The sequence below is a fragment of the Drosophila albomicans genome, unplaced genomic scaffold (assembly GCF_009650485.2).
Source record: "Drosophila albomicans strain 15112-1751.03 unplaced genomic scaffold, ASM965048v2 utg000315l_pilon, whole genome shotgun sequence".
NCBI lineage: Eukaryota > Metazoa > Arthropoda > Insecta > Diptera > Drosophilidae > Drosophila > Drosophila albomicans.
In genome coordinates, this window is record NW_026263599.1 from 1 (window position 1) to 19,971 (window position 19,971).

The window sequence follows — 19,971 nt, forward strand, 5'->3', positions numbered from 1 at the left end:
AGCGGAATGAAAACCACTTTTGATTGTAGCAGGCGGCCAAACATCGAGCAGAGTTTGCATGGCTGCCATCGCCCTCCAACACAACATTGACCGGACCTGCTGACCTTACCAGTCCACAGGCCATTGCTTGCTTTCACCATACGACGCCTTTCTTGAAGGCCTTCAAGAGACATGCTCCTTGAGTTTCATCTCGAAAAGATCACTCATGAATTCGTCAGGAGTAATCTGCGAAGTGAACGCCCGTCACACAATTTTAGGCCCCAGCTTTGACATTCACACTTCACTTCCAGCCCCACCTCCTTTAAGATTCTTCGCTGTTTTCCTGCGCATCACTCTCCGCTCTGCAAACGGAGGAGTGCGATAAATGCACACACCATCCCGAAGAGGACGAACGACCTCGTGCACCCAGTACACCCAGGGTTTGACTACTCCTTCACCACCTGATCAACCACTTTCCTTTGAGGTCTTTCACCGCAAGTTCTTGCTGCGGACACGAGGGACCATGTCTCAACTGAGCTTAGGTCTTCGGCGTTCGCGGGGTGACCGCGCTGCTCGACTGGAACGGCCTTTGGCAACCGGTGCACGCAGCGCGAGCACCCCGCTAACCGGGCGCGGCACTCGGAAAGGCCCCCCATTGGAGGGGCCGCTACCGCATGAGCGCGAGCCTCCTGCCAACCGTCCTCGGTAGACGCTCATTTTCCGCACTCGAAACAGCAGGCATCTTCCATTTCCGAGGTAGTCCAAACTACACTAAACCGCGCTTGCTTGCATTCCACAATCATGCTCAACAACGAGCGTGAGCACGTCACTTACTGATCGCCTTTTCATTTTCTCTACTGGGCTTCCCTTCGCATCATTGCCCTGGCTTGCCCAATGGAGCACCAACGGCCTCTGCATGCCTTTTCAGCCTCCCAAACTCCTCTAGCTACTCCCAATGATTCACATCGGGGGTCGAATTCTGCCGTAAACCAGATTCTCCTCAGCCACGCTACAACACGCTAGGTTAGCCAGGCTGACACCACCACTAGTGGCTCCCATACATCAGCTACCTAAACCCAGCATCAGCAAAAGAAGCTAAAGAAGCGCCTTCTCAGCTTTCCTTGCTGACGCCGAACACCGCTTTCGCTTAACCTTCCCCGTACAGCACCGAAGAGGAGGTTCGTTCCGTCGACGCACACTCCCCCAGCACCAAACGGCCGCTTGCACGCTGCATCTAAAACTTTTTTTGCAAGTTTCTTAAAATACTCAAACCTGTACTTTCACCAGGAAAAGTAGGTCACTCGAAACAAGCTACTTTAATTTAGCGCTAAAATAAGCACACGCACGCACACACTCTCAACGACGCGCGACGATTTTCCCAGCTGCTCACACGCACACAGCGAATGAGGAGCACAAAGCGCACACGCGATAACTTTTACCGCTAACTAGAGATACAAATAATGTTATCGCAAAAACACTACGAATGCAGCAGCACCCGCTTAACACGTCTGTTTCAGCTCGACCAGTGAAACCAGGATTGAGTAAGATAGGACAGTTAGGAATTCTCGTTTATCCCAATTCATGCGTCGTCACATAATTAGATGACGAGCATTGGCTATATTTTTTTTTTTTTTTTTTTTTTATGTAGGAAATGAATTTGCCACACAACAATGCCATATATGAATGGCACGTTCATATGGACTGTTTTCCCTTTACTTTGTACACAATAGATGTTGGCAGTGGAAGTTGACTTCAATGAGGGAAGTAAACCTCGGTGCTAACCACTCCTTGGCGATATCCAGTATGGAACATGAACGTGCTTAAAGCCGCAGGACTCCGCCATCTACCACCCTGGTACTGATAATATTTGCTATCACCAGCGTTAGGACTCCCAGTGCTGCTCCAGTGCTTTTACCGACCGATAGCTCCAGATGACCCCTCCAGTTTGAGCGTAGCAGAAACGATTTAATGTCCTCAATGTGCCGAGTAATCCCGAACCAGGCCGTTCGTACGTCCTGTCTGTTCGTAGATTCTCAACCCTTCTCGATGAGCTTGGTCAAGATTCACAGTCCGTCAGTTCACAACCTGAGCGTCGATCACATAGTGTTTGATCTGTCGGAAACCCCACCAGGTCCGGCTTATTATATCCTGTTCTCTCCCTGCGACTGGTTCAGCCAATCGACAGAGTGCCTCTGTCTCAAGTCCCGCTTGAGATAATTTAGTACACTTTGTGCTAGCCACCCGCCTCCCATGCGTACGACTGACACTTCTTGCAGAATGTGGTATTAGTGATTCGGGAGCATTCACAGTCTGCACGACACTGCCTCATCCAATTTCGTGCCTTCCCCTCGTGCGTCGAGACCGCGTGGGGTTAGGGCATTTATCCGCAGTTTGATTCCCATATCAAATTCCTGAATGAGTTGTTAATTGAGGCACCCGTAACATTACGTTTTGGTTCATCCCACAGCGCAGTTCTGCTTACAAAGTGGCCCACTGGCACATTATATCATAACCTTAAACTTCATATCAAGAAAGTAAGGTTTCTTACCCATTTAAAGTTTGAGAATAGGTTAAGATCGTTTCGACCCTAAGGCCTCTAATCATTCGCTTTACCAGATAAGATTATTTATACAACAGTTAAATGCACCAGCTATCTGAGGGAAACTTCGAGGAACCAGCTACTAGATGGTTCGTTGGTCTTTATCGCCCCTATACTCAATTCTGACAATCGATTTGCACGTCAGAACTGTTTCGGTCTTCCATCAGGGTTTCCCCCTGACTTCAACCTGATCAAGTATAGTTCACCATCTTTTCGGGTCACAGCATATATGCTCAAGGTACGTTCCAGTTAGAGGCATAAAATAATAATATAATATTTATTATACATAACTATATAGAACGCCCGGGATTGCGTTAATCAACTATAAATAGTTAAAAAACTAATCCCAATAATAGTCAAGTTAATTTACGCTATTTAGGTTTATATATCCCAATAACTTGCACATATGTTAGACTCCTTGGTCCGTGTTTCAAGACGGGTCCCGAAGGTATCCTGAATCTTTCGCATTGTTAAATCATACAAGTGCTTATAATAAACATAAAAATCAATGATAATCATGCCATTTTATATTAATTCCGAAAATTAACGCACTGTACTCATATAATCTATCAGCACTTTATCAAATTTTTTGAATTTTATTTATGTTAAAATGCAAGCACTCTAATTTAAATAACTCTTATCAAAATTGTTTGATAAATTCCATACATGCTAATAGATTACAATGTCCTTATATGGAAAAAATGCACACTATCGTTATATAATATTGATTAAATATTACAATTCTAATGATGAATTTTCCATAACGGATATTCAGGTTCATCGGGCTTACCTCTAAGCAGTTTTCACGTACTATTTAACTCTCTATTCAGAGTTCTTTTCAACTTTCCCTCACGGTACTTGTTTACTATCGGTCTCATGGTTATATTTAGTTTAGATGGAGTTTACCACCCACTTAGTGCTGCACTATCAAGCAACACGACTCTTTGGAAACATCATCTAATAATCATTAACGTTATACGGGCCTGGCACCCTCTATGGGTAAATGGCCTCATTTAAGAAGGACTTAAATCGTTAATTTCTCATACTAGAATATTGACGTTCCATACACTGCATCTCACATTTGCCATATAGACAAAGTGACTTAGTGCTGAACTGATTTCTTTTCGCTCGCCGCGACTAAAGAAAATCCTTGTTAGTTTCTTTTCCTCCCCTAATTAATATGCTTAAATTCAGGGGGTAGTCCCATATGAGTTGAGGTTGTTTAATTACACTTATAGACAATTCTCTGCCTATTTTGAAATATACTATTTTTTTTCTTGAAGGTCCATAATATTCACAAAATTATTCTTTATACCATATTCGTTAATAAGAGGCAATTCTAGTTTATAAAAATAATATATTTTATGCTAGACATTCCTCAATATTATTTGAAATGAATAAAGAACATATAATTCTTCAAATTTCTCATGCAACAGAGTTTTTAGTATTTTCATTTATTAATTCATATTATGAATATCTTAAGCGAGAACTTTTTAGATTCACACTTATATTATCCAATAATATACAATGTGCTTAAAATTCCGAAAAAATTTTAAACAACTTATTTAGCATAGTCTTACAACCCTCAACCATATGTAGTCCAAGCAGCACTAAAAAATTAATTAAAGTACATAACAGCATGGACTGCGATATGCGTTCAAAATGTCGATGTTCATGTGTCCTGCAGTTCACACGATGACGCACAGTTTGCTGCGTTCTTCATCGACCCATGAGCCGAGTGATCCACCGCTTAGAGTGATACAATTTTTTTTTTATTTCATTACGTCAAAGAATATTTTTATTGAAAGAAATTAAAAATACACCATTTTACTGGCATATATCAATTCCTTCAATAAAATTTTTTTTTTTATACCTAAATAAATGTTGCGAAATGTCTTAGTTTTACATAATCGATAATAATAAGATATATGACAAGTATATTTTAGCTAAATTTATTTATTATGATCAAACATATGGTAAAAGCGTTAACCTGCAAACAGGTACAACATTGTTTTTTCTTTAGGTGTTGCGAACCAATGTATGCGCACTGGAATATGCACAATACATTTTGCAACGCATGTATATTATGGTACATATACACGCAGTTTTTTTATTTATCCAAAACACATAAAACACTCTTAATACAGTATATAATAATAATAATACATGACAAACGGTTTTTAGCTAATTTAAATTATTATATGTTGCATAATTGTATCTCATATGATTGAATAAATATTTATATTTTTATTAGTTACATAATTTATTAAATATTGCAATTCCCTAAAAGAGAAAAACAAAATTTAATTTATTAACGGTTAGATGCATTAAAACAATAATGATCCTTCCGCAGGTTCACCTACGGAAACCTTGTTACGACTTTTACTTCTCTAAATAATCAAGTTCCGGTCAACTTTGCGAAACAACCGCAACACACAAGGCGTCACAGTGATCACGTCCGGAGACCTCACTAAATAATTCAATCGGTAGTAGCGACGGGCGGTGTGCACAAAGGGCAGGGACGTAATCAATGCGAGTTAATGACTCACACTTACTGGGAATTCCAAGTTCATGTGAACAGTTTCAGTTCACAATCCCAAGCATGAAAGTGGTTCAGCGGTTTACCCGGACCTCTCGGTCTAGGAAATACACGTTGATACTTTCATTGTAGCGCGCGTGCAGCCCAGGACATCTAAGGGCATCACAGACCTGTTATTGCTCAATCTCATTATTGCTAGACGCAATTGTCCATTTAAGAAGCTAGTGTCCTTATAATGGGACAAACCAACAGGTACGGCTCCACTTATATAAAACACATTCAAACACAATAAACATTTTACTGCCACCATGAATGAAGGCTATATAAGCTTCAACACCATAATCCTGAAGATATCTATTTAATATATTTGAGTCTCGTTCGTTATCGGAATTAACCAGACAAATCACTCCACGAACTAAGAACGGCCATGCACCACCACCCATAGATTCGAGAAAGAGCTATCAATCTGTCTTACACACTTATGTTCGGACCTGGTAAGTTTTCCCGTGTTGAGTCAAATTAAGCCGCAGGCTCCACTCCTGGTGGTGCCCTTCCGTCAATTCCTTTAAGTTTCAGCTTTGCAAACCATACTTCCCCGGAGCCCAAAAGCTTTGGTTTCCCGGGAAGCGACTGAGAGAGCCATAAAAGTAGCTACACCCAATTGCTAGCTGGCATCGTTTATGGTTAGAACTAGGGCGGTATCTGATCGCCTTCGAACCTCTAACTTTCGTTCTTGATTAATGAAAAACATCTTTGGCAAATGCTTTCGCTTAAGTTAGTCTTACGACGGTCCAAGAATTTCACCTCTCGCGTCGTAATACTAATGCCCCCCAAACTGCTTCTATTAATCATTACCTCTTGATCTGAAAACCAATGAAAGCAGAACAGAGGTCTTATTTCATTATCCCATGCACAGAATATTCAGGCATTTGAAGCCTGCTTTAAGCACTCTAATTTGTTCAAAGTAATTGTACCGGCCCACAATAACACTCGATGAAGAGCACTAATGCAGGTTTTTAAATAGGAGGAACATATAAAAAAGTACAAGTACCTAATTATATATAAGAACTCCACCGGTAATACGCTTACATACATAAAGGTATAGTACTAACTACAATTGTAAGTTGCACTACCCGTATGAAGCACAAGTTCAACTACGAACGTTTTTAACCGCAACAACTTTAATATACGCTATTGGAGCTGGAATTACCGCGGCTGCTGGCACCAGACTTGCCCTCCAATAGGTCCTTGTTAAAGGATTTAAAGTGTACTCATTCCAATTACAGGGCCTCGGATATGAGTCCTGTATTGTTATTTTTCGTCACTACCTCCCCGAGCTGGGAGTGGGTAATTTACGCGCCTGCTGCCTTCCTTAGATGTGGTAGCCGTTTCTCAGGCTCCCTCTCCGGAATCGAACCCTGATTCCCCGTTACCCGTTGCAACCATGGTAGTCCTAGATACTACCATCAAAAGTTGATAGGGCAGACATTTGAAAGATCTGTCGTCGGTACGAGACCATACGATCTGCATGTTATCTAGAGTTCAACCAGTGTAACGATCTTGCGATCGCTTGGTTTTAGCCTAATAAAAGCACACGTTCCAGAAGGTCCGTGTTTTTAATTTGCATGTATTAGCTCTAGAATTACCACAGTTATCCAAGTAACTGTTAACGATCTAAGGAACCATAACTGATATAATGAGCCTTTTGCGGTTTCACTATTAATTCGTGTGTACTTAGACATGCATGGCTTAATCTTTGAGACAAGCATATAACTACTGGCAGGATCAACCAGAATAATGTTCATTTCATTATGTAAATATATTTTAAAATATAATTACATAAATCTTCAAATATGTAAAATACATGACAACTCACAAATATTTTTGAATAACAAACGATAATATTCAATAATTGTATATATATATATATGTTATACTTGACATGTACTATACGAATGTGGCCATAATTAGATGGCATTCACGTTCGCTAGTTATAATTCACAAATTGTTTATATAAATATATATACTTATATATAAAATATATATGCATATAATCGTTCAAAAATATCATTTTATTTCAACTTACTAAATATATTATATCACACATGCATATTTATAATTTAAATTCAATTAATTAAATAAAAAAATTATTTTATTTTGATGACAAAATTGATAATTTTATCTAATTCTGCATTTACGTGTAGACAATATTATATTTAGTAAAAACCTCCGTCCACAATAGTGTCTAGAGGATTTTTCAATTATTCACAAAATATTAATTCTTTAGCTACGAAACACCGTCTTCTTTTGAAAGACATTTAATACATTATATGCTTATATAATAGTAATAATTATATAACCATATAATAGTATCAATTTTTATATCGGATGAGACTAATAATTAATTAATAATAACATAATTATTACTTAATATGCAAACTGAAATATATGCATCCAATACATATATACGTGATGAGCACACACTGCCACCATGTATAGGTTTTGTGACACGTTTTCTACAATGCTCTTATTTTATTTAGTATTACCATCTAACGTATCTTTTTGTTGCACTAATTTAATAATACAACAGTAAAACTTCATTATTTTTAACTTTTTTATCATATTGCCTTCTATATGATTATTTTCATATATTATTAATATATGACTTATGCCGGCAAGACTCACTCCATATACATAGTCATATATATTTCACTTGTGAAATTTTTCTCATATGACATGCCTGCTCGACATCACCCCTATATAGGTTTTGTGACACGTTTTCTACAACCAGCTCATTTTACTAAGGTATACCACCTAATGTATCTTTATGTTGCACTAATTTAATAATGCAACAGTAAAACTTCATTATTTTTAACTTTTTTAATCATATTGCCTTCTATATGATTATTTTCATATATTATTTATATATGACTTATGCCGGCAAGACTCACTCCATATACAGTAGTCATATATATTTCACTTGTGAAATTTTTCTCATATGACATGCCTGCTCGACATCACCACCCCTATATAGGTTTTGTGACACGTTTTCTACAACCAGCTCATTTTACTAAGGTATACACCTAATGTATCTTTATATGTTGCACTAATTTATAATGCAACAGTAAAAATTCTTATTATTTTTAACTTTTTTAATCATATTGCCTTCTATATGATTATTTTCATATTCTATTATTTATATATGACTTATGCCGGCATGACACTCCATATAAATAATAGTCATTATTTCATATTTATTTATGTTGAAATTTCTCATATGACATGCCTGCCCGACCTCACCACCCCTATATAGGTTTTGTGACACGTTTTCTACAACCAGCTCTTATTTTATTAAGTATATTACCATCTAACGTATCTTTTTGTTGCACTAATTTAATAATACAACAGTAAAACTTCATTATTTTTAACTTTTTAATCATATTGCCTTCTATATGATTATTTTCATATATTATTTATATATGACTTATGCCGGCAAGACTCACTCCATATACATAGTCATATATATTTCACTTGTGAAATTTTTCTCATATGACATGCCTGCTCGACATCACCACCCTATATAGGTTTTGTGACACGTTTTCTACAGCTCACCACTAGGTATACTCATATCTTTACTTGCACTAATTTAATAATGCAACAGTAAACTCGATTATTTTTAACTAATGCATATTGCCTTCTATATGATTATTTTCATATATTTATTTATATATGACTTATGCCGGCAGACACTCATATAATGCTCAGTCATATATATTTCACTTGTGAAATTTTTCTCATATGACATGCCTGCTTTTTGTGACACGTTTTTCTACAACCAGCTCTTATTTTAAGTTTTTTAATCTTTTGTTGCCTTTTATAATGTAAAACTTCATTATTTTATTTTCATCATATTGCCTTCTATATGATTATTTTCATATATATGACTTATGCCGGCATGACACACTCCATATAATAGTCATATATATTTCACTTGTGAAATTTTTTCTCATATGACATGCCTGCCCGACCTCACCACCCCTATATAGGTTTTTGTGACACGTTTTCTACAACCAGCTCTTTTTATTAAGGTATTACCACCTAATGTATCTTTTTGTTGCACTAATTTAATAATGCAACAGTAAAACTTCATTATTTTTAACTTTTTATTATCATATTGCCTTCTATATGATTATTTTCATATATTTATTTATATATGACTTATGCCGGCAAGACACACTCCATATACATAGTCATATATATTTCACTTGTGAAATTTTTCTCATATGACATGCCTGCCCGACATCACCACCCCTATATATAGGTTTTGTGACACACGTTTTCTACAACCAGCTTCATTAACTAAGGTTATACCACCTAATGTATCTTTATGTTGCCACTAATTTAATAATGCAACAGTAAAAAACTCATTATTATTTTTAACTTTTTTAATCATATTGCCTTCTATATATATTATTTTTCATATATTATTTATATATGACTTATGCCGGCATGACACTCCATATAAATAGTCATATATATTTCACTTGTGAAACCTCATATCATATGGCTGCCTCGTTCACCATATTAATTCACCAAGTCCTACAACAGCTCATTTTTCTAAATTCCATGGTATAATATTAATGTTTCTTAAACTGTATAATTTGTAATTAAAACAGTATAAACATTGCATATGTTGAAATTTTTGTCAAAGTTGAACTCATATCTCGGGTAGAACTCATATCATATGGCTTTCAATAAAAAAATTCACCAAGCCAAAAAATTTTAAATTTCAAAATCTTAAAATTTATGCGGCATTACAATAACTGTTTCTTAATTTAAGTTTTGAAATTTTTTCATATGTTGAAATTTTTTGTCAAAGTTGAACTCATATCTCGTAGAACCTCATATCATATGGCTGCAGTTCAATAAAAAATTCACCAAGTCCAAAAAATTTTTTTTCTCAAGTTAAAATTCAAAAATCTTATCTCATTTTATTAAAAAAACTATATAAAATGATATATAAAAAGTTTTTTCTTCAATTTTCATATGTTTGAAATTTTTTGTCAAAGTTGAACTCATATCTCGGTATAACCTCATACTCATATGGCTGCAGTTCAATAAAAAAATTCACCAAGTCCAAAAAATCTTTTTTCTCAAGTTTAAATTCAAAAATCGTATCTCATTATATTAATAAACAGTACAAAAATGATATTTAAAAAGTTTTTTCTTCATTTTCATATGTTGAAATTTTTTGCACAAATGTTGAACTCATATCTCAATTCATAATTGCGTACCATATAATATGGCTGAAGTTCATAAAAAAATTCACCACCAAAACATAAGTTTTGTATGAAACCATGCATATTAAATAATATTTTAATTTCACATACAAGTATATAATCTGTTATATTTAAAAAAGTTTTTTCTTCAAATACATATGTAATAAAATATGTATATTTAAAATATACAAGTATTTTAACACATAGATATCATGCATATTTTTAATTTTTCGCCACTAATATGATGGCGTCCTTTTCTACCAAATAAATATATATAACAAACGCTTACTAAATAAATGCATATTTAAAATACGCAAGTATTTTGTACACATAAGATATTCACCTATGCATATTATAAATTTTCGCCACTAATATAAATGTTCCTTTTGCTACACATATAAATATATATAACCATGCATAATAAATAAATGCATTTTAATATGCAAGTAATCGCCACATAATATATGCATATTCTTAATTTTCGCCACTAATATAATGGCGTTCCTTTTTGCTACCAAATAAATATATATAACTAACGCATACTAAATAAATGCATATTTAAAAATATGCAAGTATTTTGTACACATAGAATACTATTGCATATTCTTAATTTTCGCCACTAATATAATGGCGTTCCTTCTGCTACCAAATGCATACTAAATAAATTATTTTTGTAATATATTTTGCTACCAAATAAAATTATATAACCATATTCGCTACCACGTAATAAATAAATGCATATATAAAATACGCAAGTATTTTGTACACATAGATATACTATGCATATTCTTGATTTTCGCCACTAATATAATGGCGTTCCTTTGCTACCAAATAAATATATATAACCAACGCATAATAAAATAAATGCATATATAAAATATGCAAGTATTTGTATACTTAGATATACTTAGATGCATATTATTAATTTTCGCCACTAATATAATGGCGTTCCTTTTGCTACCAAATAAATATAAATAACTAACGCATACTAAATAAATGCATATTTAAAAATACGCAAGTATTTTGTACACATAGATATACCTTTGCATATTCTTAATTTTCCGCCACTAATATAATGACGTTCCTTTTGCTACCAAATAAATATATATAACCAACGCATTATAAATAAATGCATATATAAAATACGCAAGTATTTTGTACACATAGATATACTAGATGCATATTCTTAATTTTCGCCACTAATATAATGGCGTTCCTTTTGCTACCAAATAAATATATATAACCAACGCATAATAAATAAATGCATATATAAAATATGCAAGTATTTTGTATACATTAGATATACTTACTATGCATATTATTAATTTTCGCCACTAATATAATGGCGTTCCTTTTGCTACCAAATAAATATATAAAACTAACGCATACTAAATAAATGCATATTTAAAATACACAAGTATATTTTGTACACATAGATATATTATTTATTTATATATATATAATATATTTATAATTATATAAATTTTCTTCTTATATGCGTAATTGTATATAACACATAATTAATAATTATGCATACAATTTTGCATATTTATATATATAAAATATATATATAATATTTTTTTATATATGCCTTAAACATATATATTTATCGAATCGTCAAGCAAAGGATAAGCTTCAGTGGATCGCAGTATGGCAGCTGCTCAACCACTTACAACACCTTGCCTGTTATAAAATTCAAGGCTTTGTCATTGTATTAAATAATGTTTTAATATATATAACTAGCGCGGCACCAGGTGATCGAAGATCCTCCCAATTTACTATGTTATATGTAACATTGGCATCACATCCATCGTCGTCTATTAAATGAATAATAAACTTTTAATGGTTTAGAAGCCATACAATGCAAATTGCCCCTTATTTATCATTGCAGTCCAGCACGATACGACCTTAGAGGCGTTCAGGCATAATCCAACGGACGTAGCGTCATACCACTGTTCGCTCGAACAAGTATTGTGCCATTTGTCCGTACCTGCGTTCCTCTCGTACTACGCAGGAAATGCTGTCGCAACAACGTTTTGTCATTAGTAGGTAAAACTAACCTGTCTCACGACGGTCTAACCCAGCTCACTTCCCTTGCATGGTGAACAATACCAACGCTTGGTGAATTTTGCTTCACAATGATAGGAAGAGCCGACATCGAAGGATCAAAAAAGCGACGTCGCTATGAACGCTTGGCCGCCCACAAGCCAGTTATCCCTATGGTAACTTTTCTGACACCTCTTGTTAAAAACTCTTTTTAACCAAAAGGATCGATAGGCCCGAGCTTTTGCTGTCCCTGTGTGTACTGAACACCGAGATCAAGTCGAGCATTTGCCCTTTGCTCTATGTGTGTGTTCTGTCCGCACTGAGCTGGTCCTTATGACACCTCCCGTTATTATTTGAGAGATGTACCGCCCCAGTCAAACTCCCTACCTGGCAATGTCCTTGAATTGGATCATACTGAGTAATTGAGTTATACCAAATTTTTAATTTAAGAACACATAAATCACTCTCTCATTAATGAATTTGTTTTTGCATATATAACACAAACTCGTCGATACTTGATCAAGAAGCTTTGGTCGCATACTAAAAACCGAATTTAATATCTCCCACTTATTCACACCTCTATATGTCTCAACTTCTAGAGCAAGCTCAAAAGGGTCTCTTTTCCCCGCTATACCAATAAAAAAATAAACCCCCCCGTCCCTGTGGTCTCGCTAGATATGTAGATAGGACATAATTTGGATGAGTATTAACCGTTGAGCACCTGCCATGTTGGCCTTCTTTATGCTTCACGGTGCGGCAGCACCATGACGATTTCAATTAAAGGTCGAAAATCAGGCCCCAGAGGCAAATTCACGGGTACAACATTGAACGAGGCAAACCTGTGGGTTGCTAACCTCCTGTAAAATGAGGAAGCGAGCCACCTAAACGACTCTTTCCGATTCTATGGTATCACGGCAACCGGTATGTGTATTACGAACTCCACGTTTCGAAGCACTCAACTCTGATCCGCAATTTTTGGATGGTAAACACAGCCCACGATACTCCGAAAGGGCGCAACCCAAATACCAGGACGGACATATGTCCGCGGGCACCTGGTTTCGTTGGTACCAAGAAAAACCTCCGGTTCAGGTTTTTCGTACACAAAGGTACTACCAAGTTTTTAATCCAGGTGGAAAACACGATAAACAAAAACAACCATCACGGCTCCCGATTCATTGCAACCCCACATTTCATACAGTCCCGATTCACGCCTGCCCTTCTACCAGCATTCCCATTTTCCCGCTATGCATAACTCTATCACAGAGGTGCATTCATCCTGGCCTCCAGGAACGCTCATCGCCGGGTCTCGCAAATGACAGACTGCCGGGGGCAGCACCCCTCATTCAAAATAAACCGCCTCGTACGTGGTTACGTATCACAACACTCTAGTACTTAGTGAAGTGAGACGTTAGTCAACCACCACCAGTCTGCCCTAATTCCCTAAGCATCATCCCATCACATGTGGATACGCTATTGACAGTGGCATTCACACAACACATGCATTGGCAGTTTCTTCGCTGCCAAACCGCAGCGGCATTCCGACTATTCGCACAGGCCTTCTAGGATGCAAGAATGCATTGAGAGACTGGCCAGTCAAAGAATCGCGGAACTCAGATTAAATCTGAAGTCTGCGACGCGTTTCATGCAGTGAACTTGACATTCACGGAATAAATCGCGAGTCTCACCGCCCATTCACAACTGCGGCATCCCATTCTTGACCAATAGCCAGTCAGACAGAACACACTCTCAATAGACTTTTTTCTTTACAGCTATCCCTTGCTAACCTATTACGTCCCCTACAAATAAACCACTTCATCCCGCAGCAAGTGGCAAGCGCCTCTTTAATCTTGAACTCAAGGCTCTAGCCTGACGTTCCAAGTTCAAGATGCGGGGCATCTTTGCCACCAGAGCTAATACCTGCCCAAGCTCCGAGAAACACGTGCGGCACACAGGCAGACAACCTAAAGAGAATACACCTGCTTTTGCAAAGCCGAGCCACTTTCTTTCTGCCCACAACAGTCTTTGCTGCCTCATTACCACACAGACGACCCATATGCTGCACATTGCAAACAAATAGGCCGCTGTAATGGTACGCACAGCTCGTCTGCTAAGGCCCCAATCACTCCGCAAATGCGAAGCGCACCCTGTCCAGAAACCCACACTAAACAACCCGCGCCTTGAGACCCGGTGAGATGCGGATCAAAGCACATGCCCTCACCGAAAGTAACCTGCAACGGGTGATTTTCGAGACCTCAGTCACACTTACCTTTAAGCTAACCGTCGTTTAGTTGACAACGGCGAGGCCGACCTGGCAGAAAGTTACCCTGAGTTACATTGCCACGGTCTATCCGCTGCCAAACCGACGCCGACCACTGTCGCCCAATGCGCAAACAATTGCGCAAGCACTCCCTAGCACCTGCCTCCAATCTTCGGACGCGATTCCCTCCAATGCAAAATGAGCAGATTTTCATCGCATACGCACAACACTTGCAGGCGCAATTCGAGTTGCCGCAATGGGAGTCCATCATTAGGTTCCATGATAAATGGAACCACAGATGGATTCTTGCGGACAAGCCAACTTAACCACTTTCCACAGTGACACTCTTCACATGTTTCCTATTTGCTGTGCACGCCCTGGCCAAAAAGTAGCTCTTCCATAGACCATCTTCTCGGCAGCCACCACAGCTTCGCTCAATTTCTTACACACTTTGCCCAGCTAAGTGCGTTCAAACGCACCCCTAAAATCTTACAAAAAATGACTAAGAGTATCCTGGAGTTGCTGGACCCCACGAGTCTTGGACATAATGCCTGATCCTCCGTTAATCTACCTCTAGTAGATGTCTCATTCAGACATCTGCGTCTTCAACTAACTCAAGCACCGCCTTTCTAGATTCATGACTCTTTTCTAGCACCTGCTTTCCAAGCAACAGGAGGAGACTGTATCTCCCCGAGTAAGATCGAGGATTACTCCTGATCTTATCGGGCGACTTTTCAAGGAGCACTACCATCTTTGGCACATTTCCCATTCCTGGGAAAGGTATCCCTCCATTCACACACGCTTTCATACTATGGCATACATATACTCTTGAACGAATTCCAAACACATTTTACACATTTTCCCCAGTGAAACCATCCAGATGGCCGGGCGACTTTTTCCGGACTTGTAACCTCTTAAAAGGGCCCGCCCCAATTTTCAGCTATCTCCGAAGCGGTTTCGAACAGGTTGCTCCACAAGTGTGGAGCCTACCTTCTCTACTCTCGCGGGAAGAACACATCAGCAAAGTCAATATACAATCCTTCCCATGCCGTTTTAGCTGAAGGCTGCCGACGGATTGTTAAGTGCCTAAACTAAGCTCCCTGCTTTCCCTTCTCGCTATATTGATAACACGACCCAGGGATTCATGCTTATTGCGATCTACCAAAATCACGCCAATTCCGGCTTCTTTCACACGTACAAGCTATTTCCTTGTACTCATTTCATACACCTACTATACTCTCGCCTTTAGCTGAAGCAGCGCTATCGCATTTGGGATATTCTCGCTCTTTTGGGAAACGTTTCCGCAGAGTTCGAAGATCCTACAGCTTAGCACTCAACTCCACTCGTCCACACTTAACACGCTTTAGTATTTCACTTGCGGTGTCTCCGAAGGCATGCTATCATCACACCCGGTATCCACCTATTCACACACATGACCTGCTCGTCAAACACATCATTCACTGAAGGTGCTATAAAGCGGAATGGCGTTGCCGCCTCACGATATAAACAGCCCATATTTGGGCCCAATTCAGCCATCAAGTGCTTCCACGAATTACCCCCCAAACACTTTCATTCGTTGTGGGAGTATATGCAACACAATCTCAATTGATTGTTGATCCACTTATTACCTACCCCACCTAAAACACTTCCACTCAAAATGAACACACGCATTGCTGCTTCAGTTCCAGGGTTGACGTCAATGTCACTTTTCCCGTCGGACATCCAAAGGTTACCACACGCTGGCGTGATTAACGACCCGACATCTTGGGACCGCCCACTGTTCGGCTAGCGTTTCACCCCGCCTGTAGGTTCTGGGATTACCCAGACGAGTGTCTGGGCATTCTTACTGACCACACGGGGACGACGCATCGCATCAATTACCAGGATTGATTCGGATCGCATTTACTCTTGCCAGTAGTAGCACCTCATCCATGTACGCTATATACGGCTCGAGGGGTTCCCGAACGCGCAATACACACTCACAACTAACACCCTGCCAAAATTGCCATTTAAGGCCACACACCACACCCCCAGTCGGTAGAACACATCAGGGCATAATACCCAACATCATTCACACCACGCAGCCTTGGCCCTTGCTGTCAGTGAACACGCGCATGTGCGCGGGTAAGCCACGTACCGCAACCATCCGTTGCAACGGCTCCTGCCTAGCAGGGCCCACTACACTGCCTCTCTCACCACATCATTTCGGCCCAATCGCACATAACTGCATATGACCGCTGGCAGTTCAACTGAAGGACTTTGCTAGCCATATTAATGTCTTAGCGTGGCTCCTCCTCCCGCGGACAATCGACTTATCTATATCGGGCAAGCCAGAGACATCATAAGATGCTCCGACAGGCCGCTTTAAGCACAATTCCGGCAACAGTTGCATTGTTACACTTAGCTACCCTCGATTGAGCCCACTTGACTCACAGCGCGACAGACATCGTTGCTTGGTCCCTGCAGTTCCGCTGACCTTGTGGTTCGAAGCCAGGCAACGGAAGCAGGCTCAGACCGGGTCAAGAAGTTTTCTTCAAGCGGAATGACAACCCACTTTGAATGTTAGCGCGGCAACATTCGAGCTAGTAGTTTGCCATGGCCATTGCCATCGCCCTCCACACAACTGACCGACGCATGAGCCCACCGTCACAGGCATGGCTTGTCACCATACGGACGCCTTTCTTGAGGCCTCAAAGAGACATTGCTGTCCTTCTGGAGGTCTTCATTCTCGATAATAGATCACTCATGAATTTCGTCAGCGAGTAATCTGCGACGCGCCGTGAACGCCCTGTCACCACAATTGTTTAGGCCCAGTTTGACATTCACCTCACTTCCAGCCCCACCTCTTTAATTTCGGCTTTTTCCTGCGAATCACTCTCCGCTCTGCTCAACGGATGGAGTGCGAATAATCGCACCCCCATCCCGAAGAGGACGAACCTCGTGCACCCGTACACCCTAGGGGTTGGACCTACCTCCTCACCACCTTGAATCAACCACTTTTGGGTCTTTCGCATCTTGCTGCGGGACCACTGAGACCATGTCTCAACTGGCTTTAGGTTCTTCGGTGTCTCCGGGGGATTAGACGGCGCTGCCGACTTTTTGAACCGCCTTTGGTCAACCGGTTGCACGCAGCGGAGCACCCCCGCTAACCGGCGCGGCACTTCGGAAAGGCCCTTTGGAGGGGCCGCTACTCGGCATGAGCGCGAGGCCTTCCCAAACGCGTCCTCGGAGACGCTCATTTTCCGCCATCTGCGGAAAACAGCAGCGCTCTCCATTTCCGCTAGGTACTCAACTACACTAACCAGCGCCTTAGCCTTGCAATCCACATCAGCAACAACGAGCCGTTGGCACGGTCCTTACTGATCGCCTTCATTTTCTCTACTGCGGCTTCTTGCGATTCTATTCTGGGCCCTGGCTATGCTCAATGGGCAACCAAACGCCTTGCTGCCTTTTAGCCCGCCCCTAAACTCCTCTAGCATACTCCCCAATTGAGCACATCGGGGGTCGAATCTGCCGAAACCCAGGATTTTTCTTCCTCGAAGCACTGCTAGAATACACGATGCTAGGTATGCAGCGCTGACAGCACCACTAGGCGGCTCCCATCACTCCAGGGGCCACCATACCCAGCATCAGCAACAATGAAGCTTAAACGAAGCTGCCTCTTCAGCTTCCTTTGCTGACCGATACCGCCTTTCCGCTTAACCTTCCCGTCAGCCACGAAGGGAGGTTCGTCCGTCGACGCACCCACCTGCCCCCCAGCACCAACGCGCTCGGCTTGCACGTCTGCATCGTAAACTTTTTTGCAATCTTTAAAAAATACTCAACTGTTACTCACCGACGAAGTAGGTCACTCGAACTAAGCTTACTTTAATTTAGGCGCTTTTAAAATATAGCACACGCACGCACACACTCTTCAACGACGGCGGACGATTTTCCACGCTGCTCACACGCACACGCGAATGAGGACACAAAAGCGCACACGGCGAAACTTACCGCTAATTCTAAGAGATAAACAAATAAACTGTTCATTCGACAAAAAAAACACTACGAAATGCAGGCACCCCGCTAAACCACGCTCTGTTCAGCTCGACCAGTTGAAACCAGACGAGTTAGAGGTAGGGACAGAGAATCTTCGTTAATCCATTATTTGCGCGTCACTAATTTTAGATGACGAGGCATTTGGCTATTTTTTGTGGAAAATGAATTTTGCCCACACAACAATTGCCATATAATGAATGGCACGCACTGATGGACTGTTTGCCCCTTTACTTTGGTAGCACTAATTAGATGGTTTGGTCCAAGTGTTAGGTTGATCTTTGCAATGAGAAAGTAACTCGTTGCTAACCCACTCCTTGGCGGATATCCAGTATGGAAACAGTGAACGGTCTTAAGCCGCAGACTGCCGCCATATACCACCCCTTGTACTGATAATATTCCATCACCAGCCGTTTAAGGGTGACTCCCCAGGGCTATCAGTCGATTTACCGACGATATGGCTCGCAGATGCCCCTCCAGTTTAACGTAGCAGAAACGATTTTAATGTCCTCATGTTGGCCGATAGATCCCGAACCAGAGCCGCTTCGTACGTCCTGTCTGTTCGTAGATCTCAACGCTTACTCTGTATTGAGCTTGGTTCAAGCATCAAGTCCGTCAGTCACAACTGAGCGTCGATCACTAAATAGTGGCTGATCTGCGTCGGAAACCACCAGTCCGGCTATATATCCCTGTCTTGCCTGCAGACTGTGGGTCAGCAATGGACGAGAGTTAGCCTCTCGTTCTCCAAGTTCCCCCGCTTGAAATTAGCTACACTGTTTGTGTCGTAGCCACCCCGCCTCCATGGTTTACGAGTGACACTTTCTGCCGGAATGTTGGTTTTTTAGTGGATTCGGGGAGCATCACAGTCCTGCACGACACTGACCTCTTTTTCAATTTCGTGCCTTTCCCCTCGTGTCGAGACTGCGTGGGTTAGTGGTAGGGCGATTTATCGCGCAGGTCTTTACTCCCTTCAAATTAGCTTTTCCAAGTTAACAACCGCGTGTTTGGGGTGCGACCAACCACACCCGTGTTGCGGAGGCATAACCCCTGCCTTCACGGGATACGCGCTACCATCAACAGAGGATGTGCAAACCTATACCGCCAGTACGAATCGGAATCAAAGAGGGTTGTATTCCAGAGGAGCCGCGTCTTCCGATGGCCTTGCACCTATCTCGGCGTCCTCCGATTTCCGCACATAGGGAGACGAATGGCCGTCTCGGATTGCTCGAGGTGGGGC

The 19,971-nt window shown here is 40.4% G+C and overlaps 2 non-coding genes across 2 annotated transcripts; both read right to left on the minus strand.

The window, feature by feature from the left end:
- Positions 1 to 4,157: 4,157 nt before the first annotated feature.
- Positions 4,158 to 4,336, minus strand: LOC117577481 (5.8S ribosomal RNA). Its single transcript, XR_004573253.1, has one exon. It is a non-coding gene; the product is annotated as a 5.8S ribosomal RNA (ribosomal RNA).
- A 578-nt stretch (positions 4,337 to 4,914) lies between these two features.
- On the minus strand, positions 4,915 to 6,913 carry LOC117577537 (small subunit ribosomal RNA). The gene has a single exon (XR_004573287.1). It is a non-coding gene; the product is annotated as a small subunit ribosomal RNA (ribosomal RNA).
- Between the last annotated feature and the right edge of the window lie 13,058 nt (positions 6,914 to 19,971).